We start from the raw sequence: 27053 nt of genomic DNA, 5'->3' as shown, positions 1-27053 counted from the left end.
CAAAATGCAATCTATTGTCATGCATAACTAATTAGAACAAATTTAAAGTTTTTTAAAAAGAAAATATACTAGATATTAAAAATATAGGAAAGTTACTTTGCACAGTAAGGCAAAAAGATCACATTACTTAAAAAAGTGATCAAATTTGGCTTCCTCAACCTTCATATCACATTATATATCAGAAGGCAATGACTTTTCCTGAAAAGAAAAAAAAAAAAATGTGAGGCAAAGAATTTTTTTATCTGGCCAAATTCAATTCCAGGAATAAAGTCTAAAGACAGGTTTGTAAAAATGCAAGAAACCAGAAAATATTATCCCCATGAGTCCTTCTTGGGGCAACTGCTAGAGAGTAAATTTAATTGTCATGCCCACTGAATACATTTAACAATATAACTAAGCCTGAGTAAAAGGAGGGTATATAGTGACACACCAGTGTAAATATTACTCTAGAAGTTAGAAATATGACTGAAAGAAGGATGGAGACAGACTGCATATACCAATTGTCTCATATCTAATCACTGGAAGTCAAAAGATATTCAATACTGATAGAGTAATAGAAATAAATCCATCTGCACCTTGGACAACTTTTAATAGGCTAAATCCACTTATTGTAAGAAAACTCATTTCAGATTCCATCACAAAGCAAAACACAGCATAGTATGCACTGAATAACACTAGAAATATTCCAGTATGTGAATATTTATCTATGTGAATAAAAACCAAGGTAACGTAGTACACAGCCTTCATATATGTGAGATATGAGACACTGTATGTAGGGAAGGCAAAAAGATCACACTACCTGAAACAATAATTGAAAATAAAAAGGATGACCAAGGCTGTGTTTTACAAGTACATAACCAGGAGTCATGATCTTAATATCATCAAGATTGAATGCAGGACAAAAAGCACTAGATGAGTGAAGATATATGTGCTATAATGTTGAAGCATGCAGTTCAAAATGCAAAGAAAGCTGTGATGGATATCTACCAAACAATAGGACATCATCATTTGTCAAAAAAAACTCTTCCATAAGTAATCACAGAGATAAACTTCTTTATGCCCATGTAATTTTCTTGTAGATCTCCCTGCTTCTCTGAATGTAACTCCCCATGAAGGATTTCTGACTTCAGACTGCTCATTTCATTTCTCTCCCTTGTTTCCCTAAAGGGCACAGATTTTTGTCTAGTACTTTATGCTCATCACCTTCAGGAAATGCATTCCTTCTGGGAATTTCCGAAATTTGCAGTTACTGAAGTCTCTCCTTAGCTTCACTTTTTCATACTTAGTTTATACATTCAATTGGAAACTCTAAGATGTTCTTTAAACTATTTTGCAGTTTGTTTTCTAGTTTCACTAAGAAAGGCACTTCTTGGGGTTGGGGATGTGGCTCAAGAGATAGTGCGCTCGCCTGGCATGCGTACGGCCCAGGGGTTCCAGCCTCAGCACCACATACAAACAAAGATGTTGTGTCCTTCGAGAACTAAAAAATAAATATTAAAAAAATTCTCTCTCTCTCTCTCTCTCTCTCTCTCTCTCTCTCTCTCTCTCTCCCTCTCCCTCACTCTCTCTTAAAAAAAACAGAAAGAAAGGAACCTCTTCTTTAGTCTTCAACTCTACTGTATATTTCAGAGAGAAAGAATGTTTATACAGTCATGCTTGTCTTACAAGTCTTTCTCTCATGTATCCATCCCAATCGATAAAGGAAAATTATAGCATTAAAACATGTCTTCTCTTTTCCACTCTGAGTTATATGATTTCAGAATTGTGAAGAGCAATAAAAATGATCAAGAAAGTGTCCATTCATAGTTTCACATCACTGTTCTTGTTAATAATCGGGATAACGGTTTTCTTCTTTTTTATGGTTCCTGCTACAGTTGCACAAAGGGCACAAAAGCAAACTTCATTTCCTTTCACTTCCTGTGCTACTTTCAAGATCTTGGGTCCTTCCACTCTTATGTTCCTGAAGACTCTTTAAGGTTCTTTTTTTCTAGCTGTCACCAGTAGAACCATATTGAAACTGTGATTAGCAGTTTCAACGATTTGGCTATTTATCATTATAACCTAAACTTCTGAATTTATTCTTTAAAATGATGTAGGTTCTGATCCTCGAATCTGTTTGAAATTGGCTCTCATTCCTATTTCATTCAGGCAGGCAGGAACAGCTGAGGCACCTCTACTGACATCTCTAAGTTTGAATTGCCGGGTGGTGGAAGCCAAGTTATCCTTAGATATCTGGAACACATTTTCTCTTTGGATTTCTGACACAGCAGAGGACTGTTGACATTCAGGGCACAGTGCCTGCCGGACTTATCTAATCACATAGCCATACCCCTAGGAAGCCATCCAATACAGGTCTTTTTAAAGTCACAGTTTTATAACTAGTGGATGTCTTTAAATACTGATCCATGAAGCAGGCAAAGAAAACATTTCAAGTGAGCAAATAGAAAAATCCCCAAAATAGGGCTGTGTCTGTGGGGACATTTAAATATAACACATAGAAAAAAGCAGTAAGTACAAAAATGTCACAGTGTGGTTTCATAAGTTTTCATTTTAACGTTATTGGGCTTATAATTTTTTATTCTGATCTTATTTTAATAAAACATAAAAGCACAGCTATTATTCAATATTTGTCCAAACCTGGGAGTCTGTTTTATATAATTCCATCTTTGACTCTTGGAGCATTTTACAGAAAGAAAAGGAGAAGATAATACTTTGCTGTATTTATTCACATACATCATTCACTGCCAGATCTTAGCATCAGAAAACTTTATGTTCTCCCCCACACCCTCATCAGCACAGTCCTCTAGGTCATGGAATAGAGCTAGAAATGTGTCCATCTGGAATATATATTTCAAAACACCATGTCCATTTAATTAAATTTATTCACTATATATTCGGAGTTTGGGTCTTTATTTCATCATTTTCAAAACTCAATTGGATCAGAATGCTCTGGGTCATCCTCACTGCTGCTCTCTTTCCCTCTAGTGACATCACTCTGTTTTTTATGTGCATCACTTACTCACTCATCTGTCTCTCCTCTCTACCGTGCCAGTCCTCCTTCAGCATTGCCAGCTTATCCCAAAACACCTTTTCAAGGGAGCATTGTTTAATTTGTATACACAGTAGGCATATCATTTTTCCATCCTGGGGAATGCATCAATCAACTATTAGCAGTGTAATGTTTGGGCACTTGTTTAATTTTGACTTGTTTAAGAAGCTTTCCTTTGCCAGTCTGTTGTAAACAACAGCAGCTGATTTAGGCTGATAAAGCAGAGCTCTATTGAAATGATGTTGAGAGCTCACAGAACTGTTATCTTCACTGTTCTGACATCAAATTCCATGGGAGATACTTATCTTTTTTTTAAGAAGAATAACTGCTTCTCATGGTGTGTCTGAGGACCAGAAATATAGCATGATGCTAGTTTAAAACATTGCTTCAGAGCCAGACCCTGAGTTTGAATCTTGGATCTACCATGTGTTAGCCATGTGACCTTACCTGTGCCGCTATTTCTCTGTGTAAAAACTAAGAATAGTAGAAGAATCCATTTCATTGAGTTAAGATGAGGACTGAGTGAATTGGTATAGGCAAATCACACAGAATTTTTCCTTGCACATGGCAAAGGTTCTATAATTATTATTTCTCAACACTCTAAGTTTTCCAATCCTTGAAAGTTAGATTCTTTTGAAACAGTAGCCAACCATAGAATAGTTTTTCATTTTCAGTAACTCTAAGAATAACATGAAAGAATAAAACTAATGTGTAAATTGTGAAAACAAAAACTATTTCAAATAAAGGTGTCAAACTTCTTAATAAAATATATTAAGTCCTGTAAATATAAGTAGCTAAGGGAAATGTAAATAAAAGGACATCTTTTGTTTCATAATTATTTTATACTTCAGTGCAATTGATGTTTCTCTTGCTGTTTAAATTCTATTTTAGGCTTTATAGGGTACGGTTTGCACTAAATAAAATCTCTTCTATGTATGTGGGCTTTTGGGTCTAGAATCATATTGTTCTTATATCTAATTACCGTAAAACCAAATCAAAATTTCAGGTTGGATAAAAACAAATGTTTTCTTCTTTAATAAACTAGAAAGATAATGTGAATTAAGATATTAAAATGTCTCAGAAAGTATAATTAGCAACTTCATTGTCTTCTAATTTGTTATTTTTAATCTACAGCTCTGAATATGTTGTGTGATTATCTTCCTTATCCTTAAAATGCTACAATTTCTAGGGGAAGATAGTTGCCTTGTAGAATTTACTAGCAATCATGCATGGTATTTTTTGAACAGAATCAAATGTGTGTCATCCAATTGAAGTGGTGAAGGAAGGTGGGCAAGCTGAATGTAATTATCAAAGTTGGCGTGTTCCCAGCATCCTGTAGATGGCAGCCAGATGCTCTTGTGAATGATGAAGTTTCTAAGTCTGTTCCTAGATGAATTGCATGCCTTTGGCCTTGCCAAGTCATGCAATTATTTTCTCCTTTTCACCGTCCAAACTTGTAAAGATTACTCAGGCTTTTAAAAACGAAATTAGAGCATCTAGCGGTAGGTCATATCAAGGGTGTTAGAGCAATCTGACAGTGACATCTGTCACTCCACTTATGCCAGGTTTGATTCCAGGGATTTGACTGGCTGAAACAAGTCCAGTGATTCCCTCACTGGCCTATATTTGTCATTCTGCCATAGGCATTGGCTGCATCTTCAGGATGTCAGTCAAGTCAAAGAGAAATATTCCCAGATAGAGGAGGACGACACTGTGGTCCAAGCCATAAAATTAGCTGAACATTCCTACTAGGACCTCACAACAAAATTTTAAAGTTCATATGAAAATACCAATTTCAGTTCAAATTTCTGTTTATAAAAATGAAATGCATATTTAAAAATATATTTAAAATGTGATGGAGTTGTTTAGTCGAAAATAATAGATTCAAGGAATCTGCTTGTTGTGAGGTCTTCCATGTGCTGTATTCTAGGAAAATGTTATTTATTTAGTCCCTCATTCAACAAAAATTTACTGATCATTTCATGTGGAGCAAATGGTATTTTTAAAAGTCCAGAGAGGAGAGAGAACATGGCAGTTTTAAATGGGAATAGATGTCATTATGGCCAGATCACATAGGGATTAAGAATAAAAAGAAATTCAAGGTCATAAACAAGGACAGGGTGATCATTCTCCATTTTCTGATATTCTTTTGGCTCCACAATGTAGACAGCATACAAGAGAGGAAGGGTCAGAGAAGATATAAGGAGAACTACTAAGAGGTTATTGCAGAAATCGTGACAAGAAGTGGTGCCTTGATATCAGATAGTGGAAATGAGAAGTGAAAGTGGAAATGAGAAGTGAAATGATATAAGATATGTTTAGGAAGAAAAATGGGATTTTTGAGAAAAGTAGATATGACCATGTTAGAGAAGAAACAGGAATGCCTAGGTCTCTGAATACATAACAGGGTAAAAGGAGATTCTGTTTATTGAAACTGGGAATCCAGATGGAAGATCAAGGGAGATAAGAATTCAACTCATGCATGCCAAATTCAAAAAAGATGTGGGATATCTAATAGAAATATCCAGTAGGGAGCTGTAAATATAAGTAGAAGATCAGGAAGAAAGACAGCAAAGGTCTTCACTGGAACCTAAAATGAACTCACAGAGCTATTTTTGAATAAGTAAATGAAAAACATTCCAAAAAAGTACTCAACAGAGAAAAGTGTTGAGGTAAGTTTGGATAAAAATAATGAGGTGAATATCATAGTGAAAAGTTAGTTCTGCTTAGAGTATGTTGTCTATTTTTAGACCATCCATCAACCAAGCTCTTACAGGTTTTACATTAAAAGTGTAATAGGTATAAAGGATAGCCTCAACAAAAGCTCCATGGTGTCTTGAGATCAGAGCATGAGCAGCTTTGGTACCTGTTGAATAGATTGTGCTGAGAAATGGCAACCTTCTTGAGAAATTGCAGGCTTCAAGAGACAGAGATTTAGTCCCTGAGACATCAGGCATTAGCAGGTTTTGGCTCCCATATCCATAGGCACAGTAAAAGAGAGGTCTTTAAGAAAGCAACAGGGGTAACAGAGCCTAGGAAGATGTGGATGACCTTGACTGGAACCATCAGCAGGAAAACAGCAGGTACTATAGGGTCACCATGAGATGTGGCTGGTGGAGGACACGTGAAATCAGGACCAGTAGAATTAACTTAAAAAGTGAGTTGGCTTGCCCTTGAATGTGGTGGGGACAAAGCCAGAGACATTCTCTTTTGTGACTATTTTGTGACATTATTGTTAAGATTAGTCCGGATTAACCTGGGTGAGGGGAATCTATTTCTTGCATATTTGTTATGCACATTGAAAAAAAAATCATGTTTTTAATTTCTTTTTAAAGGTGATTTATTTCTTATATTTCTACTTTAAAAACCTAAAGTAAATGACTTTTTAAACAACATAGAGCCTAGTTCATTCTTCTCCAGTCAGTGATTTTAAATGTAAAAATAGTTTCTCTGCTTCTCTTTTAGAATCAAATGTAACAAATCTTGTTAATAATGATCATGCCATTATTTTTTAAATCAGAGATAATATTCAACTGAACCAAGTCTCCCCACCATAAGTGGAAAGTGGAAGATTTGCTTGCCTAATTTAGATTTTAATTTCACCTCACCATGAATTCATCTTCACACCTAAACTGTGTTTTGTCAAATTAATTAATTAGGGCAATTGCTTCTGGTCTCATGTGCCGAACATTCTATGTGATTGGAGAAGTACTATCAAATAATGTTTTAAATTTGATAAGTAGCAATAGTCGGTGATACAACTTGCAAAGGGAAATAAGAAGCTCTTAACTTTGAGTTACAATACTAAAATCTCAAATTGTATGGGGTTATTATTATGCTTTACCGCCAGGTTTTGAATTGAGGCTCTCTGCTATGTTGCCAGCAAGTTACTTTAACCTCTTTGAGCTTTAGATCTCTCATGGGTAAAATGAATTCAGTGTGTATAATACTTGGAAAATGTTAAATCAATGTGCTTTTATTCCTCTCTGTAAATCATGTTCCCTACCTGCCATCTCCAGGAAAAAATAAAAAAGAGGTGATGACACTACAGAAAGTTTCTTAGATACAATAGTGGAAAACCTTTTCTGGATCTAGAGTAGGAGAAGGAGGGACAGAGAAAAGGGAGTGAGAAAAGTGTCAGTGGGTGAACCAAATTTGAGCCCCACCACCACCCCCCAGGTTTCAAACATGAAGGGTGCATGGAAAAGTGGTTCATAGTTTTTAACAGGAGGGCTGAGGAGGATATGGGGAAAGACTTCAACCCAACTTGCTTGTAAGACTTTAGAAGGAACTTTAAAAATAATGGAAAATGGCTTTGTAGAAAACCAAAATGGAACAGGAACATTAAAATAAAAATGGTGGCTGGAGGCGGAGATGCCTGAAATGAATGTCCTGATAGGGAATTTCAGCCAAGCCACATGGAGATCTACAATACAGCTTGAGGCAGGTTGGGCTGAAGCAGCAGAGGTGGTCAAACAACGTGGGAGCTGTGCCAATGTTTCACAGCCTTGAACTCCAACATCAGAGCCTGTGGTACCCTAAAGTGCAACGTCACTGGCTGCTCATTGATATGAGGCCCCATCCTCATCACAAGAAGCCACATAAAGCATACTTCCTTCTTTACCTACAGGGCATCTGGGAAAGGAAGAGGTAGGAAAAAAATATGAAAAGTGATAGGTGTTCACCTTCTATAAAGAGGAATGGTCATATACAGGAAAAAAAATGGTATTTCTTTATTCTTATCTATTTACTTATTTATATTTACAGATAAAATTATGTGTGTTTTCCCTGTATCAGGTGATGTTTTCAATATACTGTGCAAAAATACTATACTATCTCACTCATATGCGGAATCCACCAAAGCTGATCTCTAGTGAATGGTGGTTCCCAGGGGCTGAGGGAGTTGGGGGCTGGGGTTTAGGATACGGTCAACAATTTCCATTAATAGGAATAATACATTCAAGAGATCTCTTGTATAGTAGAGTGGCTATAATTAATAATATATTGTATTTTTGAAAAATGCTGAGAATATAAAATGACCTCACCACAAAAATGATAAAATATGTTGGGTAATAAATTCCTAAGTGGTATCTATTCCCTCACCCTACTGTACAATAGCTTGAGGCCCATGAGGAAGTTCGAATAATCTATAAAACATTAAAATATATATATAAATTCTATTATGTATAACATAATATGTATAACATGTATATTATCTGCATGGCATGCATTAAATGTATATATTTTCAACTATAATTATAAATTTTTTTAAAGATGTAAAGAAGCATAATCAGAGCCCAGACAATATTTCAAATTTGTTAAATGCCTAATAAAAAGCATTTACTAAGTGCCCTGAGAAGACCCCAGAGCAGAACAGTCTAATTTCTGGAACTGTGGTTTCTTTTTAGAATGTTGGTTGGAAAGGGTAACAAATCTATACCTGTAAATCCTGCTTCCTTGTTGGCATTATTTTTGTAGTTTAATGTCTTTAACTTCCACCATTAAAAAAAGGATTTTCTTTCACATCTAATTAAATATTTGTTGAGTTATTGAGTAACATGCCTCTCTGCTAGGCATGGAGACACAGAGGCGGCCAAGGCACAGAGATATATATGGTCCCTGTCTTTGATGGATTTGTAATGTTGTAGCAAGAGATATTTAACCCAATTTCACCATCAGAGCAAATTAATGCCTCTGGCTTGACTGGCAGGTCAAAGGTGTATTAGTGGAGGAAAAAAGCTATAAGAAAGGAAGGAAAGTGGTGAGTCAAGGGTGGAAGTGGCAATACACTGCTCACAATTATTCCAACCATTATGGAGGGACATTTTGTACCTTGTACCATCAATGCTCATGCTTGACCTAGTTCTGAAAGGGAATTTAATGGGGACAACTATGAATGACAACAGCATGGCTCACCACCTTTTCAAGAGTTGTCAGTCTGTTCTAGGAAGGTTTGCTTTGCAGGTGAAATCAAATTCAGAGGTTTTGCTGCTTCAATTCTGGTTCCTAAAATCTGTTACTTGTTTGTGTATTTTGTTCCAGTAACATAAAAATTAATAGTACAGACTAGTGGGTTACACTGTGATATTCACACACATGCATTTGTGCATTGCTCATGTCCATCCTCCATTCTACCCTCTCTATCTCTTCCAGTCTCCAGTAGTCCTCTTTTACCTTTAGGTCATCTTTTATGAGTTTCCACATAAGAATGAAAACATGTGGTCATTGTCTTTCAGTGTCTGACTTATTTTACTTAATGTGATGTTCCATCTCTTTTCCTGAAAATTACAGGATTTAACTCTTCTTTATGCCTTAATAATATTTCATTATGTATACAGACCATATTTTCTGTATTCATTCATCTAGGTTGATCCATATCTTGGCTATGGAAACCAGTGACATAATAAACATGGATATGCAGGTCTCTTTTATATGCTGACTTTATTTCCTTTGGAAATATACTCAGGAGTGATGAAGCTGGATCAAATGGTAGTTCTAGTTTTAGTTTTCTGAGGAAGCTCCATATTGTCTTCTATACTGGCTGTACTAATTTATATTTGCACCAACCATGGATGAGAGTTTCTTTATTTCCAAATCTTTGCCAACTGTGGGAGACCACCCTCTGCATGTGACTGAGTTAACTCCCTGGCTGGGCAATGTGGCCTCAGGCACCCATGCTGCTAGATTGCCTCACTCTTTCCAGTGACTGTGTCTTCCTGCCCAGGCTTATCTTGCTACCGTCCCATGGGTGAAGCTATGCTCATCTGTTCCTTTGTAATATAACCCCTTGCCCTGTTTAGGATAGAATCTTCCATGGAAGTGCCTTGTGTGTGTCCCTTTCTCTTACTGTGCCCTTGAGTGTGGCCTACCCAGATGTCAGTTAACCTCCTGACAGTGGACATCATGACTCGTTGCCTCATTTGAATAGCTTCTCCTCAATAAAAGGGGTCTCCTGCGTACTCTTAAGGTTATAGGAGCCATCACAGCCACCCCAAAGAAAAAGGTATTTGTGTCTCTTGTGTGGTTATTTTGCAAAGCCCAGTTAGCCCAGTTTACCAGAGTGACCCCTGAGCCTTTTAGTCATGAACAGAAACCCGGTAGCCAACATTTCTTTTTATTATTAATTTGTTCTTTTTATATATACATGACAAAGAGTGTATTTTGACATAATATACATACATATATACCTTATTCTAATTAGGATCCCAATCTTGTAGTTTTACATGATGTGGAGTTACCCTAATAGTGTATTCATACATGATAATGGAAAAGTTATGTCGAATACTTTCTAATGTCTTTCCTTTTCCCATCAGCACTCCCTTCCCTTCATTTTTCTTTGTCTAATCCAATGAACCTCTATGTTTCCCTTCCATCACCTTATTGTGTGTTAGCATCCATGTATCAGAGAAAACATCCAGCTGCTGATTTTTTGGAATTTGCTTATTTTACTTGGCATGATATTCTTCAGTTCTATCCATTTACCAGCAAATGCTATAATTTCCTATTCTTTGTGGCTGAGTAATATTCCATTATGTATATACCACATTTTCTTCATCCATTCATCTGTTGAGGGGCATTCTTTATCCATTCATCTGTTTGGTTCTATAGCTTAGCTATTATGAATTGAGCTGCTATGAACATTAATGTGGCTGGTAGTACTGTATGCTGATTTTAAGTTTCTTGGGCATATTCCAAGAAATGGGATAACTAGATCAAATGGTGGTTCCATTCCAAGTTTTCTGAGAAATCTCTGTACTGTTTTCCATAATTGTTGCACCAATTTGTAGTCTCACCAGCAATGTATGATGGATCTTTTTCCTTATATCCTCACCAACATTTATCAATACTTGTATTCTTGATATTTGCCATTCTGACTGGAGTAAGATGAAACCTCAATATAGTTTTAATTTGCATTTCTCTCATTGCTAGAGAAGTTGAACTTGTTTATTTATTTATCTTTTATTTTTTTTAAAGACACCCACAGAGAGAGAGAGAGAGAGAGAGAGAGAGAGAGAGAAAGAGAGAGAGAGAGAGAGAATTTTTTGATATTTATTTTTTTGTTTTCGGCGGACACAACATCTTCGTTTGCATGTGGTGCTGAGGATCGAACCCGGGCCTCATGCATTACAGGCGAGCAAGCTACGGCTTGAGCCACATCCCCAGCCCTATCTGTTAATTTTAATTTTTTATTTGTTTTAATTAGTTACACATGACAGTGCAATGATCTTGACATATCATACATTTGAATCAGATGGGGTGGACTATATATATATACCATTTGTATTTCTTCTGAGGATTGCCTGTTCAATTCTTTTGCTCACTTATTGATTGAGTTTTTTAGTTTTTTTGGTGTTACATTTTTTTGAATTCATTATATATCTGGAGATTAATGGTCTATCTGAAGTTTAGGTGGCAAAGATTTTGTTCCCTTTGCTATAAAGAAGCTTTTTAGTTTGATACTGTTTCAGTAATCATTTTCACCATTGTGACTAAAGCCCCAGCCAGAACAACTGTAGAGGAGGAAAGGTTTATTTAGAAGCTCACAGTTTTGAAGGTCTCAATCCATAGACAGCAGGTTCCATTTCTCAGGACTCAAGGCAAGGCAGAACATCATGGAGGAGAAGTGTGGCAGAGGGTAATACCTCACATGATGATTAGAAAGCAGAGAGAGAGGTCTCCACTTGCCAGATACAAATATATATCCCAAATCCATACTCCTAATCCCCACCTCCTCCAACCACACTTAACCACTTCCTTTATCACTCAGTTAGACCCTATCAGGGGATTAATTCACTGACTGGGTTAAGACTCTCACAACCCAATCATTTATCCTCTGAATCTTCTTGCATTTTCTCACACATGAGTTTTAGGGGGACACCTCACATCCAAAACATAACATTCCATCCTTGGTCTCCAAAAGCTCACAATCATCTCAGAAAGCAAAATACATTTTGTCCATTTCCAAAAGTCCCCATAGTCTCAATGGTTCCAAGATTGCTCAAAATTTAAGTCCAAAGTCTTCTCTGAGGCTCAAGGCAAGCCCTAATTGTTAGCTCCTATAAAATTAAAAGCAATTTACAAGTATCCAATATGTAAAGGTATGGAGTGAACATTTTCATTCACAAAAATAGGGGCATAGAAATAAGGGATGAGACCAAAGAAAGATGGAAAGCAAACTGGGCAAATGTTCCTATAGTTCTGTGTTCAGCATCTGGAGCACAAGGCATGATGTCCTCTCTAAGGGGCTATGTAGCTCTGCCCCTGTGGACTTGTTGGTTGCAGCCCAAGTGGCCTTTCTGTTGGCTTCTCTCTGCTCAATTCCTGCAGCTTTCCTAGAATAATGCCTCACATTTCTGGCATTTCTTAATCTCCGAGGTCTTCACTGCAGCTTTGGCTTCCTCCTTAAATCTTCACACCTTGCCTTTTCAGACTGTTCCCACAGGGATTTCAACCCTGCTGCACCTTGCCTGGCTTCCAAGGCCTTCCTTTGAAATCTTCCCGAACTTCAGCGTCCTGCATTCCTGAAGAACCAGCACCACATGGTTGACACCAAGGTCTGCTGCCATGTTGAGCAGTAGCCAAGCCTCCAGGGACCATGGCTACAGCAACCTCTGAGTATCTGGGTACCTGAGCACATTGAAAAACCTTCCTAGACCCCCTTGCACAAGCAAGATTCCCGACTGGTCTTTTCTCAAGAGAATTTTCACTTTTATTCCCTTGAACTTGATGTAGGTATGGTCTTGCCAGCTCCTGAGATGCCTTCAAGCCATATTTCTCATTGTCTCTGGACAAAATCTTTAGCATTTCTTTAGTGGCAGTAATGTCTTTAACAACTGCAACTTCCTTAGCCCCAGTAGTATTCTTGCCTTTCAATTTCAAGTTTTTCAAATCTTTCTGCTATGCTTTCTGCTCCTATCACAATAAAATTGACTTAAAGCTTCCAGCAATACCCATGTTATTTTCTGAATGCTATGCTGCCTAGGCATTTCTTCCACAAGATTAAGAAGTTCATTGCTTTTGAAATCAGTCTCACAGAGTCTCAGGACATAGGCAAGATGCATAAAATTTGTCAGCAAGAACGTAACATGAATGGCTACTAATCCAATTGCCAACAGTGTCCTTCTTTTCCTCTAAACCCTCTTGAGCCCTCTTTTCACTGTCCATGGTCCTATTGGCATTCTGGTCTTCTGAGCTCCCACCAGAATCAGCCATCAAGCTCTGCTTACAGAACTCTAAAGCGTTTCCAGCTTATACTGCTAAACATCTCAAAATTCCTCCAAACAGTACCAAAAAGCTGCAAAAGCCTTGGAACCACATGGTCAGGCTAGTCAAAGCAATGGCCCCATTCTCAGTACCAATTTCTGTATCAATCAGCTTTTTCACCACTGTGACTAAAGACTCAACCAGAACAACTGTAGAGAAGAAAACCCTTATTTATGGGATTATGGTTTCAGAGGTCTCAATCCATAGACAGCAAAGTCCATCCCTCTGGACTTAAGGTAAAGCTGAATATCATGGTAGAAGATTGTGGCAGAGAGAAGCAGCTCAAATGACAACCAGAAAGCAGAGAGAAAGGTCTTGACTTGCCATATGACAAAATTATCATATCATTTCTGTTTATTGTGAAAACATTGAAGGCATCATAGCAGGAAATATTTGGTTTAATGCTTTAGATTGTTTGCCTTGGTTGTTGTTATTATTTTTCTCCTCTAAACTGTGAGGTACTGGAAACTTTCAGGGACACTATAAGTCCAAAAGGTAGAAACTCTACTGCCTCCAATCCTTACTGTCAGATGGATACACACGCAAACAATATGAAAAAGCAAGGGAACAAATCACCCCAAACAAACCAAAATATTTCAGTAATAGAATGCATTTATACCAGAGTGGAAAAAATGTCAAAGAAGTAGTTTAGAATGTTCATGGTTAAACTGATCTTCAATGTACAGGAAAATTTAAGGAGTAAAATCAGAGAGAAAATGAAAGATAACTTCAATAAAGAGAGAGATTCTGAAAAAAATCAAGCAGAAATCCTTAAAATGAAGCACTCAATAAACCAAATTAAAAATTCATTGGAAAGAATTACTAGAAGACTAGACCCCTTGGAAGCATTTTTTACTTTTAGTTTTATTAGTTTGTGTTTCATAATAGCTATTCTAACTGAAGTTAGATTAAATCTCTGTATAGTTTTTTATTTGTATCGCTGATAGATAAAGATGTTGAACATCTCTCTATAAATTTATTGTCCATTTGTACTTCTTCTTTCAAGAACTCTCTATTCAGATAATTTGTCCATTTTTTCAATTGGATTATTTGTTTGCCTTAACGTTTTTTAATTCTCTTTATATTCTGGGTATTAAATCTCTGTTAGATGAGTAACTGACAAATACTTTTGTCCATTCTACAGGTTGTCTCTTCATGCTGTTTACTGTTTTCTTTGTTCTACAGACGGTTTTTAATTTGATGGAATCCCATTTGTCAATTCTTGCTTTTGTTTCCTGAGCTATGGAGTTCTATCCAGGAAATCATTGCCTGTGCCAATATCTTGAAGTGTTTTCCTCAAATGTTATTGTTGTTTGTTTTGTTTTGTAGTTTCAAATTTCAGGTATTACACTAAGGTCTTTGATATGTTTTGAGTTGATTTTTGTACAGGTTGAGAAATAGGGATTCAGTTTCAATCTTCTACTTTTGGACATACAGTTTCTCCAGGAGTATTTGCAGTATTTTCTCCAATGTGTGTTTTTGGCTCTCATAGAAGACCTCCTAAACCACCAATTTTAAATTGAAGTACTTTCACCTTCTCTCTACATCACTCTGAGCTTCCCATCCCATTGCATTCTCAGTGGATTTATGTCCCCCAGGGTTCAAACTGTCTCACAAAGCAGAAGCTTCAGAGCCAGTGCAGAGAACAGTCTGCTGTCTCTATTTTCAGAAAAATAAAAATGCAAGAACTTTGGATTCTCAGAGCAGTAAGTGCCAACACAAGGGCCTTCAAGATGGCTTCTTGTAAGTACTCTGGGAAATGAAGAAAACTTCTCCACCTCCATCTCACTGCACAGATACCAGGGCTTTTGTTTTTTAAGACCATATGTTTGCAAGGTCTGGAATCTTGCTTTTATAGAGTCTATCTGGGATCTTGCACTAAGAGTCTCTCTCTTTGTTTATACCCCTACTAGGGTGTCTGTCACTCTCCTACCAAGCAGCCCAGAGCACTTGATGTTGGAGTGCTTTTTTTCTCTTTGTTTTTCTAATATCCCAAATATCTGAGCTTTACATGGGAACTGACTCCACATTGGAAATCCCATACTCTCCTATGATCAGCTATACCATATTGTTTTGGTTCTATATCATAGTGAAGCAGACAAGTGCTTGGTACCATCTTGAATCCTCTCCTGCGATGCTAGTTTTTAACTTCATAATTAAATACAATTTTTAATTTATTATGTCAATTTTTTTGTACTTCATAGCATTTTTCTCATGCATTTAATTACTTGGGTGCAACAGGAGAGAGTATGGCTTTGTCTATAGTGCAACAAAACTCATTCATAGGGGCTGTTTTTAATGCTTTGGAGTATTTCACACACTAACATTGCAAACCATATGTTACTTAGAGATAATGTGACAAGGAATCATTTTTAATTTAATGATTACAAAAAGCAAGCATTAGATATCCTAATTCCACAAATCATCTGTAGTGAAATTTCATGAAATTAATTCAAAATTCATGAAAGAATTGCTGAGTTTTAAGGCTCAAGCAAAATGTGGGGAGAGTGGTAATCTTTGAATCACACTTTGAGTGAAAGAATCAGTCAAGATAGTCTCCACAAATAAACACAAGATGCTGAGTAGGTGAAGGTGGTCTTTTAAATTGCATATTGTTCAGAACCCACTTGAATCAAAGTGTGAAATATGATATGTCAAGAACTATGTAATGTTTTGAACAACCAACAATAAAAATTAAAGAAAAAAAAATGAATGGACAAAATTTCCATGTTTACAGAAGGCTTTATATTGTCAAGATGGCAGTTCTCAAATTAATCTATAAATTCCAGTGCAATATCTATTAAAACCTCAAGGGGATGGGGGTATAGTTCAGTGGTAGACCATTTGCCTTCCATGTGTGAAGTCCTGGGTTTGATCCCCAGCACTGTAATAAACAAATATACAAAAAACTCAGAAAAGACTTTCTGTAGAAACTGACAAGCTGATCATAAAGTTTACATGGGAAATCAAAGTACCTAGAAAAGTCAAAATCATTTTGAAAAAGAACAAAGTTGAAAGCCTTCAGCTTTATGATTTAAAGCCAGAGTAATCAATATTACACAATTATGAACAGTCATATAGATCAATGAAAACAGAAATGAGAGTCAAAAAATAACCCTTATACTTAGGGTCAACTGACTTTTTAAAAAAATATTCTTTTAGTTGTAGTTGGACACAATACCTTTATTTTATGTGGTGCTGAGGATTGAACCCAGCATCTTGCATGTGCTAGGTGAGTGCTCTACCGCTGAGCCACAACCCCAATCTCTGGTCAACTGATTTTGACAAAGGTACCAAAGCAATTCAATGGAAAGTATAATCTTCACAACAAATGGAAATTCACACATAAAAAGATTAGAGAGCTTCCTTATACCATAAACAAAAAATAATTAAAAATAAATCATATATCTACAAAAAAAATAAATTGCATATTGTCCAGGTGCTTGAAAAGCATTCCATATCAGTGGAGTCATGAAGGGCTTCAGCTAAGAAGCTCATAGCTCAATGACAGAAAAACTCAGGAAAAGCATTTTAAGGCCAAGTTTTATATAAACAACAGCACAATGTAACAGTAATAATTCAATGCCAGTGGTCACCTAAACAGTGTTATGAATTTCTAATCCTAGCAAACAACGTGCTATTCTCAAGCCAAACTTTCTTATATGAACGTGTTGATCCTCTATTTGAAATTTCTCTTCATTCTGCCTGAAACACCTTCACTTCCTCTTGCCCCATGAAGAAAGCATCTATTCATCCTTGAATTTTGTCTGACGTATCTCCTCTCAGTAAGAGTCCTCCTGCCTTTCCTTATTCTGTTCTCCATTGGCAACTTCTAACAAATTCCACTAAAGTACTTGTATTCCAGTTGTTTGATGGCAAGTCTAACGTAAACTGTGAACAGCTGAACAACAGAGATCATGCTTTTTGTTTTTGTAACTGTAATGCCTAGGAAAATGGCACAGAGTAAAGGCTCAATAATATTTATTGAAATTATTTTTAAGATACTGAGAGGGTCAAATCAAGTCACTAGGTATCAAGTATAAGGAGAGCTGTATATTTGTGTTCTTCCTGTCCTTTCTCTTCTGGTTAGGTGCATAACCACCGCTGAGGAGACTCCACACCATAGGTAACATTCCAGGCAGTATTAATACTAGGTGCAAGCTAATCAGAGGATAAGAAGCAAAAAAGCACCCTATGAAAAGACCACCACATGCAAAGGTAATATAAAGCACAGAGCAGGAAACAGACCCTGCATTTCACTATAGGAATTTAGGCTTGATTGTGAGCACTGAAGGGCATTGAAAAGTTGAGTAGACTTGAACTTATCTTAAAAATAAAACAATAGAGAGAGCATCTGGTTAGCAAGAAACATGGTCTCATCTTTCTAAGAAGAATTGACCTTGAATAAATTATAGGAAGACTAACCCAGAGATGATTATCAGTGAACTTTGCCCAGCATGAGAATGTTTTATTTTGCTTATCCAATGTTTAAAGTAGGGTAAAATTAAAATTCAGAGGATTTTTTATAAAAATCTAGAGTTCTGAAACCTCTTTAAAAACTTGGAAATTTGGTGTTGCTTTGTCCACATGGCAACATCCTTGAGGAAGCAGTAGAGTGGAACAGTGGATCCTGTGGGGGCTGGGAGCAATCTGCTCCTGGGTGAAACCAGCTGTCTCCATGCATAGAACACTTCCTAAAATAACAAGACACACTCAATGGCACTGAAATAATAACAAATGCCACTTTAGGTACAGAAATATAGTTGTGAGCCATTTAAAATTTATTTAAAAATATTTTTAAAGTATCTTTTTAAATTTTTTATGTTTCATAAAATGATTTAATTAAAATATGTATCATATATACATATACCCACAAATATATATATATATATATATATATGGGAAATATATATAACACGAAACATGTAAGTAGTAAAAGTCCCCATTTTACTAGTTATGCATATTTCATGACTTTTTAAAGACTTTTCATTTACATTCATTTTAAATTTAAGAGAGTTTTATGGGTAAATATACTTTTACAGACACCTGGTAGTCTCTATACCTGTGGTAAAACTAACTTTTTATTTTATAAATTCTTAAACTTAGTACTAAATTCATACTAAAAGAAAGCTGCGGATTACTAAATGTATGCTTTAATTCCAGTGCGAAACAGCAAGTAAAAATTCTAGTCTTCTTGTCTCTTTCATGCAAGTTGTTTTTTAGATAGCTCTGGTTTAACCATCAGGCCCCAAATGTTTCCCTAAAGACATTATCAATCTCACCCTCTATTTATTTATTTATTTATTGGTATTGGGGATTGAACCCAGAGACACTTTACCAAAGCACCCTATCCCAGCCCTTTTTACTTTTTATTTTGAGACAGGGTCTCTCTAACTTGCTTAGGATCTTGCTACATGCCTGAGGTTGGCCTCAAACCTGCAATCCTCTACCTCAGCCTCCTCAATCACTGGAATTACAAGCATGTGCCACTGTGCCAGGCTCTCTATCCCTTTCTCCTTACCAAATTATTTCAAAGGTACCCATGGAAAATGAAATTCTCTTTGGAGGCAAAGGAGTGCACTTCCTCACATGATCTCTTGCCTACAACTACAAAACCATCCCACATATGAGCTAATGTCATGCTGTAACTTAGACTTGACTTATTCCTCTTATTGATTCCTAGCATCACTCCTAAGCACACATCCCCAAATGAAAGGGAGTGGGCATAAAAACGTCTACTGACATCTTAGAGAAAGTTTTCATGTAAATACAAGGAACTACTCATAAGTTATCAGACCTGCAATAACTTACACTTTTCAATAGAAAATAATATGAAGGACAGGCATGGTGGCACATGCCTGTAATCCCAGCGGCTCAGGAGGCTGAGGCAGAAGAATCTTGAGTTCAAATCCAGCCTCAGCAAAAGCGAGGTAGTAAGCAACTCAGTGAGACCCCGTTTCTAAATAAAATACAAAAATAGGACTGCGGATATGACTCAGTGGTCAAGTGCCTCTGAGTTCAATCCCCAGAACCAAAAAAAAAAGAAAAAGAAAAGAAGAAAGTAAGAAAGAAAGAAAGAAAGAAAGAAAGAAAGAAAGAAAGAAAGAAAGAAAGAAAGAAAGGAAGAAAGGAAGAAAGAAAGAAAGAAAGGAAGGAAGAAAGGAAGAAAAAGAAAGAAAGAAAGAAAGAAAGAAGGAAAGAAAGAAAGAAAGAAAGAAAGAAAGAAAGAAAGAAAGAAAGAAAGAAAGAATATAAAGTACAACACAACCCCAAAAGCTTGTGAGCTGCTTGAGTACCTGGTGACATCAATTACAGATATAAGGGTTTAACCTAGGTATTTGGCACCAATAGGGTGTTTGATCTTTCATTTACTGTTTATTCTGAATTTGACTTGTATTTAGTTAAAATATAAGTTTTGAGACTCTCTGCTTACTGTGAATTCTAATAGTATCAATGACAAACCTGAAGGGAGGAATAACCTCCCCCACCTGATGCCCTCCCCACTATCTACTGGAAAGCCAGCAGCATGCCCTATCCACTTCCTAAATTTGAAGCCTATACACTTCAGTTCCTTCTTGACTTCCAGATAGATCCTCATGTAAATTATGGCTTTGATCATTAAAAGTCATTATAATGGAATACACCTGTCAGACCAGCAAGGTTAAATGAGTGCATGGTGGAGCCAGGCTGTTTGATTTCACTACCAGCTCCATCTCTTAGTACCTGTCTAAACTTGGCAGATTGACTTAACTACTTTATGACGGTTTCCTCTTTTATAAAAGGAAAAGAGTGACATTTTTTAGCTCCTAGGATTGAGAAGGATGAATCAGACACTGTCATTAAAGGTCTTAGAACATACAAAGCTAAGTGTATATGTACTTGTGTGCTGGTTCTTCAAGAAAATGCAAGCATTCACAGCTTGGGATGAGTGCTCAGCACACAATGTGCATTCACTTAATATTTGTTAAAGGAACATCTGTTCTTTATCTGTAGTTTCTGTAGATTCAGAAAGTCATGTAAATAATGTTTATTACATGCTAAACACCATTTTAAACATTGTACAAATACACATTCATTTAATTGTGAAAAACAACCCTATGATGAAGGCAATAATATTATTCCATTTTGCAGAGGAGGAAACTGAAGCACAAATAGTATAAGTAATTTGCCTGCAACAGCTTTGCTCTTAAATGAGAATAAGACCCAGACATAATAGCTCCAGACTGCACTAAGCAGAACTTCTCAAATTCAGTGTGCATAAGAGGCTCCCAGACAGCTAGAGTAAAAGCATGGTCTAGAGCACAACCTTTGCTTCTTGCATATTGGCAGTAAACTTGGGTTCCCAGGAATCCATATTTCTATCAGTATCCAGGGGATTATGAAATGGGGCCCTTACCCTATACTTTGAAAAAACATTAGACTAAGATAATAATAAAACACTCATCTGATTAACTGATCACTACATAAAATAATGGCATGCTTAAGTCAAACTTTAGACCAACATAATACTTAAATGATAAAGTTGAGCCCCAAATAATATTTTTTCCCATGTTGGAATTATGCCTGGGTTTTGATACACCTCTAGATGAAATGAGAGATCATAAAAAATGTGCTATAGTCAAATGATGAATTGGCAGCAGAATACAAAAACTGAAATGCTTGGCCAAAAGGCGACATAACCTATACATGTGCAGAAAGAAAACCAATAAGACCATAACAGATGCCATTTGAAGTTTTGCCATTTCTTCATTGTGAAAAAATCAAACCTTTCATTTAGTCTTATTTAGAAACCAGATGAAATTCTCTGTGTCCATTCTACATATTTAAATGGAAAAATGTAGAATATACTTGTAGAGAAAGAACCACATAATCAGGCTTTATTCTGGCAGTAAGAAAAAAAATACATGCCATCTCTTTGATTTCAAAATGCTCATTTTTATGCATTTAATGTTCCCAAACTGCCAACAAGTTTTACAATCAGTATATTCATTAAATGGAGTGGTATTTTTTGCTCTCCATCCAAAATGCTGTCTTAGGATCAAAGAAATACAGTAATTTACTTTTGAATCAGTTTTTAGGTGGCACAGATTATAACAAATATACAGCATAATTTTAAGTTATAATCAAAAGAAAATGGTTTGTAACTACTAAATGTTTTTTTAAAGCCAAGCAATATGGCAGGATTTTTTTAACATATGGATCAAGATTCACATTTTAAAGTATAGAGTAGCTGGTTTAAAATGAGTTCATTCACCACAATTTAAACTTCTTAGTGGTGAACATTTGTAAACTCTGAATAGTCTGTTTAACAGACACTCTCCCTCCAACCCCCCACACCTCTCCCATAAGCTACATAGTTAATTCTCCTTAGGATATGCTTACCAGAGAAAATAAAAGAAGTGGGTAGATACACTTTTTATTTTCACTTTTTAAAATGTTTTTATATGTTAGATGAATATCAATATGGAATAACTTCAAATAATGAATGATAAGAAAGAAAAGGAAGGAATCATAAGGGCAATATGATTATATTATTATATATATCCAAATATAGCCCCAAAACTCAATACTGATTCATTGGACTAAGAACTTTATTAAAAATTGCTGTCAATGAATGCATTCTTTTTTTATTGGTTGCTCAAAAAATTACAATGCTCTTGACATATCATATTTCATACATTTGATTCAAGTGGGTTATGAACTCCCATTTTTACCACATATACAGATTGTGGGATCACATTGGTTACACATCCACATTTATACATATTGTCATACTAGTGTCTGTTGTAATGAATGCATTCTTAAAGCTTGTATTTAAATTGAGTTATATTTAATTCGTGGGGACTGAATATAAGACTATAATTTATAATTAAATGATATTTAGAGGGCAAAAAAATTATAAAAATGGATAAGAAAATTATTGGCACCTGAAACATGGACAGAAAGAATCAAATGTATGGAGTATGAGGGGATGAATAGAAATTGCATTTGTAATATCACAAAATATTTATGCCAATCTTTCATATTGATTAGAAGAATAATTATCACCTTAAAGTAGTACATGGTTCCACAAGAGATGACTATGATAACTCATTCTGTCAGAAATAAAGTTGCTATGTGAAAAAAAAGTTAATGAAGTGTTCATGTATCCTTTTTTGTATAGTTGTACATACTGATGGGATTTATTGTTACATATTCATATATGCACACAATAAAACAATGTAACTTGGCCAATATCACTCTCCAGCCCTTCCCCCTCCCTCTCCAGCCCTTTCCCCTCCTTCCCCTCCTCCTTTCCTTGTTCCCTTTCCTTTACTGATCTCTCTTTGATTTTTAGAAGATACACCCCACCTTTCTTTTTCTTTCTCCTATCTTCTGCTTATGAGAGAAAACACACAACCCTTAACCTTATGAGTTTGATTTATTTCACTTAACCTGGTGGTCTCTAGTTCCATCCATTTTCCTGAAAATGCCATAATTTTATTTTTCTTTATGGCTGAACTAAATTCCATTGTATATATATACCATAGTTTCTTTATCAATTCATCCATTGATGGACATCTAATTGGGTTCTATTGTGTATTGTGTTTCTATAACCATGGGTACGCATGTATCCCTGCAGTAAGATGACTTTAATTCTTCAGGCTAAATATTAAGAAGTGGTATAGCTGGGTCAGATGGTGGTTCTATGCCCATTCTTTTGAGAAGCCTCCCTTATTTATTACTTTATTCAAAAATATTTCTGGGGGATGGAGTCCACTTGTTTCAGTTCTGTGTGATCAGTGATAATACAAGGTTGGTAAAGTTCTGTAAGAGTTGAACAAAAAGTAACTTTTCAAGGCTGAAAGGAAGATGGTGTCATGAGGAACCAGGTAAACTAGGTGAAGGTACATCAGGTGCATGGACCAGAAAGGGAGAACAAGAGTGGCACACTTGTGAAACTACAGCTTTTCAATATGGCTTGAACTCAGACAGTGAGCAGGGCTGAAACACCTTAAAAAACGAAGCTGAAAAGCTAAGCAGTAGAAGCATCCTTGATTTTGCACCTCTTGAGTACCACTGAAAATTTTCCTGCAATGATATAATATACATTTTGAAGCATCTCACTGGCTCAATTTAAATTATAAAGAAAGCTGTCACTTTTAGTTTCTCTAGGAAATTATGAACTTTGGTTAATATTTTTAATTTTGTTATTAATATATAATTCCAGATATCTCTGGTTAGCCCCCAAAGAACTGAAATTATTACCAAAACCCAGATGTATCTAGAGCAAGCATAATGTTGATGAAGATGAAAGAGCATATTAAGACAAACCAAGCTACAAAAAAAAAAAAAACTAAAACAATAAAAGATTTGTCTTTTTTTAAACCATGGTTCTTTCTAGAAACAAAAAAAAAAGAACACAGTATCACAATGCATTTTGAAAATGAAGTCAAGTTATCAAGTAGGCTAAAGCTTCTAAAGAGAACAACATATTTCAAAGGATAAGCAAATAATCAGTATGATAGAATAAAACTGATTTCACAGAATATTTTAAATACATAATCTTCAAAAGTAGGTTACTTAAAGCTCTGGGATTTAACAAAACTATTTATCCTTCTTTTCTAATTAATTTTCAATGCTATTTCCTCTAATTTTTTTCACCCTTTTATCTCTTTCAGGATGTCTTGTTCATTAACACTGTGGGGTACTCTGTCGACTCCTTTTGAGAGGAAACAAAAAAGGACGCTTAGGGCTAGAGTACTGAGGAAGAGGGAAGATTTCTACTTGCAGGACAGGAAAAAGATCTTGGGAATCATTTTGTGCTGTTTTGGGATGCCCCAGATCCTTCCCTGTGATGCACTGGTTGATTCATAGGAAGCTGTTGGGTGTGATCCCTGCTCTCTGACAGAAAGGAAACTGAGTCAGGATGCCAAGTGAGGATTTAGTGTCAGGGCTCCAAGCCAAAGATGGCAATGTCAGATTACCTTTGTTATCTGAAGACTCTCCTGCCTTTTATTCTCTACTTTTTTTTCAAATTCATTCTAGAACCAATATGAGCATCTTATTACTCACTTACTAATTCAACTCCTATGTATTGATTCCTAGGCAAGTCACTATCCTGAATGCAATTCCTCTTTCTCCTAAAATTGCAATCCTAATATGACAAAGAATTTATGCCAATCTTTCATATTGATTAGAAGAATAATCACCCCTTTAAAGTGTGGTACATGGTGCCATAAGAGATGACTATGATAAGCCATTCTGTCAGAAATGAAGTTGCCATGTGAATATAAATAGATAAAATCTATATTAAAAAAACAGTTATGCCAAGTCGCTGGGTCCCAAGAACCATCAGACTTCACCTTAATGTTTATCTCTAAAGAGGAATTTTCTAAAAGGGAGGATCTTAGCTATGAAAACAGAAGAAGAAGACTTCCAAAGACAATGGTTGGCAGTGCCCACCCACACTCTATGGAAGTGGGACATGAGATAACCTGTCAGGTCTGCATGAGAAAATAGTCCCCTTGGCAGGTGTATACCTGTAATGGAGACCCATCCGCCCCACAGAACCTAATGGCATAAAACATATGTCATAACTAAGCTCCACCCATCAGTTTTAACTCTTTTTTCAGCTGGAACTTATCATTTCACACTGGGAGAAATTACAAGGGTCAAATTAATGCTAATATCAGGTTGCTTGGCAGTTCTGTTTTTCATTGTGAATTAATTACTTTTCTGGTCTATAAAATATATAATTTGTTCCTTAATTAACATTAATGGGTGTCCCCATACATAACCCATTCCATGACACTGGTCTCTGGACACAGTGAATTCAATAAGATAAATATTACCTGGTGTGATAGAGTACTGGGCATCTCTTGTGCTATCTTAATTCTATTACTAACTTTGCTTTTAAAACACCATTTAAAGAGAGGTATGTTCCATATTAATTTCAGTGCTATTCATAAAAGCTAAGATATGGAATCATCCCAGATGCCCATCAACAGATAAATCAATATATGTAAAATAGAAGAGTATGAAACTTAAAAAAGAATGAATCCTGTCACTCACAACAAAATTGATATCTGGAAGACATCGTGTTAAATGATGTATTAAAAAGCCAGACACAGAAAGACAAGTATCAGATGATCTTTCTTGTATGTGGAAATTAAAAATATATATATATTGACCTGAAAGAAGAGGGATTACTAGGGACTAGAGGGGGAGGTGTGAAGGAGGCATGAGAGGAGAAAAATGGATGGAATGATAATGCATAATGTATTCCTGTGTGGAAATATCACAGTGTAGCCCAGTAATTCATATAATTAATGTGTTAATAATAATAATGATAAAAGAAAGGGAAAAACGACAGATGCATCAAGGTATATGCCCGGTTCTCTTTCCCATTTGGCTAGTGGGACAGTGGGAACAACAGCAGATTAATTTACTGAGTGCAGTGGGGCAGGTACTGAGGGACATAAAGGAGCTGACTTCTCAGGATCAGTTCTATATTTGAAATATTTTAAAATAATAATTGGCTCTATGTGCAACTCCTCTTCAAAGTTATTATTAATTATTATTCTGTTTAAGTAAAAACCTGAGAGAAGATTTTAATGACTAAGAGGAAATGAGCATCTTGAAGGAACCAGGGGGCTAGAAGCTAAATTATCAGAATTACCTTAGATTAGGTAGAGGAGAGTGATGGGAGGGGTGAGGACGGAATGTGGGGATAGGAAAGATAGTAGAATTATTTCTGTATGTATATATGTGACTATACGACCAATAAGATTCTGCAACATGTACACTCAGAAAAATGAGAAATTATATCCCATCTATGTATGATATATCAAAGTGCATAAATGCATTCTACTATCATGTATAACTAATTAAAACAAATAAAAATTTGAAAAAGAAAATAACATGCAAAAAACTATACTATAATATTACAACCAGGATATTGCTATCATCTATCCACTTTTTAACTTGTAATTATTTGTATTTATGTCCCTGTTTATTTAGTTCTATGCAAATTTATCACATGTGAAGTTTCATTTATCCACTGACAATAGAGAACTATACTATCACAAGAATCCTTCCTGCTACCCTTTGTAACCATGTCCAATTTCTTATCTGCCTCATTGTCTAACTCCTGGAACCCACAAATGTGTCCCCTACATCTATTTTTTTTTCATTCTAAGAATTTTATATAAATAATCATACAGTATGTAATCTTTTAAGATTGGCTTTTTTCATGCAGCAAAATTCCTAGAGTATTCATTCACATATTGCATGAACAAATAATCCATTTTATGGCTGAGTAGTATTTTCTGGCATGACTGTATTGTAGTTCATTTAACCATTAATCTATTGAAGAATACCAGCAATGTATGTGTTTCCAATTTCTCTCTATTCTTTCCAGCATTTGGTACCGCTACTATTTTTTTTTCAGTCATTCTGATAGGCATGAAATGATATCTCATTGTGGCTGTGATTTGAATTTCCCTCATGGCTAATGATGTTAAAATCTTTTCATGTGTTGTTTGCCATCTGTATATCCTCTTTGATGAAATGTCTATGCATCTCTTTTTTCCATTTTCTAATTGGATTGTTTAGCCTTAATATTTCTTTATATGTTCTAGATATGAGTCCTTTGTCAGATACATGGGTTGCTAATATTTTCTTTCAGTCTGCAGCTTGGCTTTTCATCATCTTAATAGGTCCTTACATAGAGCAAAACTTTTTTTTAGTTTTGATGAAC

Source organism: Ictidomys tridecemlineatus, chromosome 2 (genome assembly GCF_052094955.1).
Source record: "Ictidomys tridecemlineatus isolate mIctTri1 chromosome 2, mIctTri1.hap1, whole genome shotgun sequence".
In the NCBI taxonomy this organism is placed as follows: domain Eukaryota; kingdom Metazoa; phylum Chordata; class Mammalia; order Rodentia; family Sciuridae; genus Ictidomys; species Ictidomys tridecemlineatus.
This window is presented reverse-complemented; position numbering follows the sequence as displayed.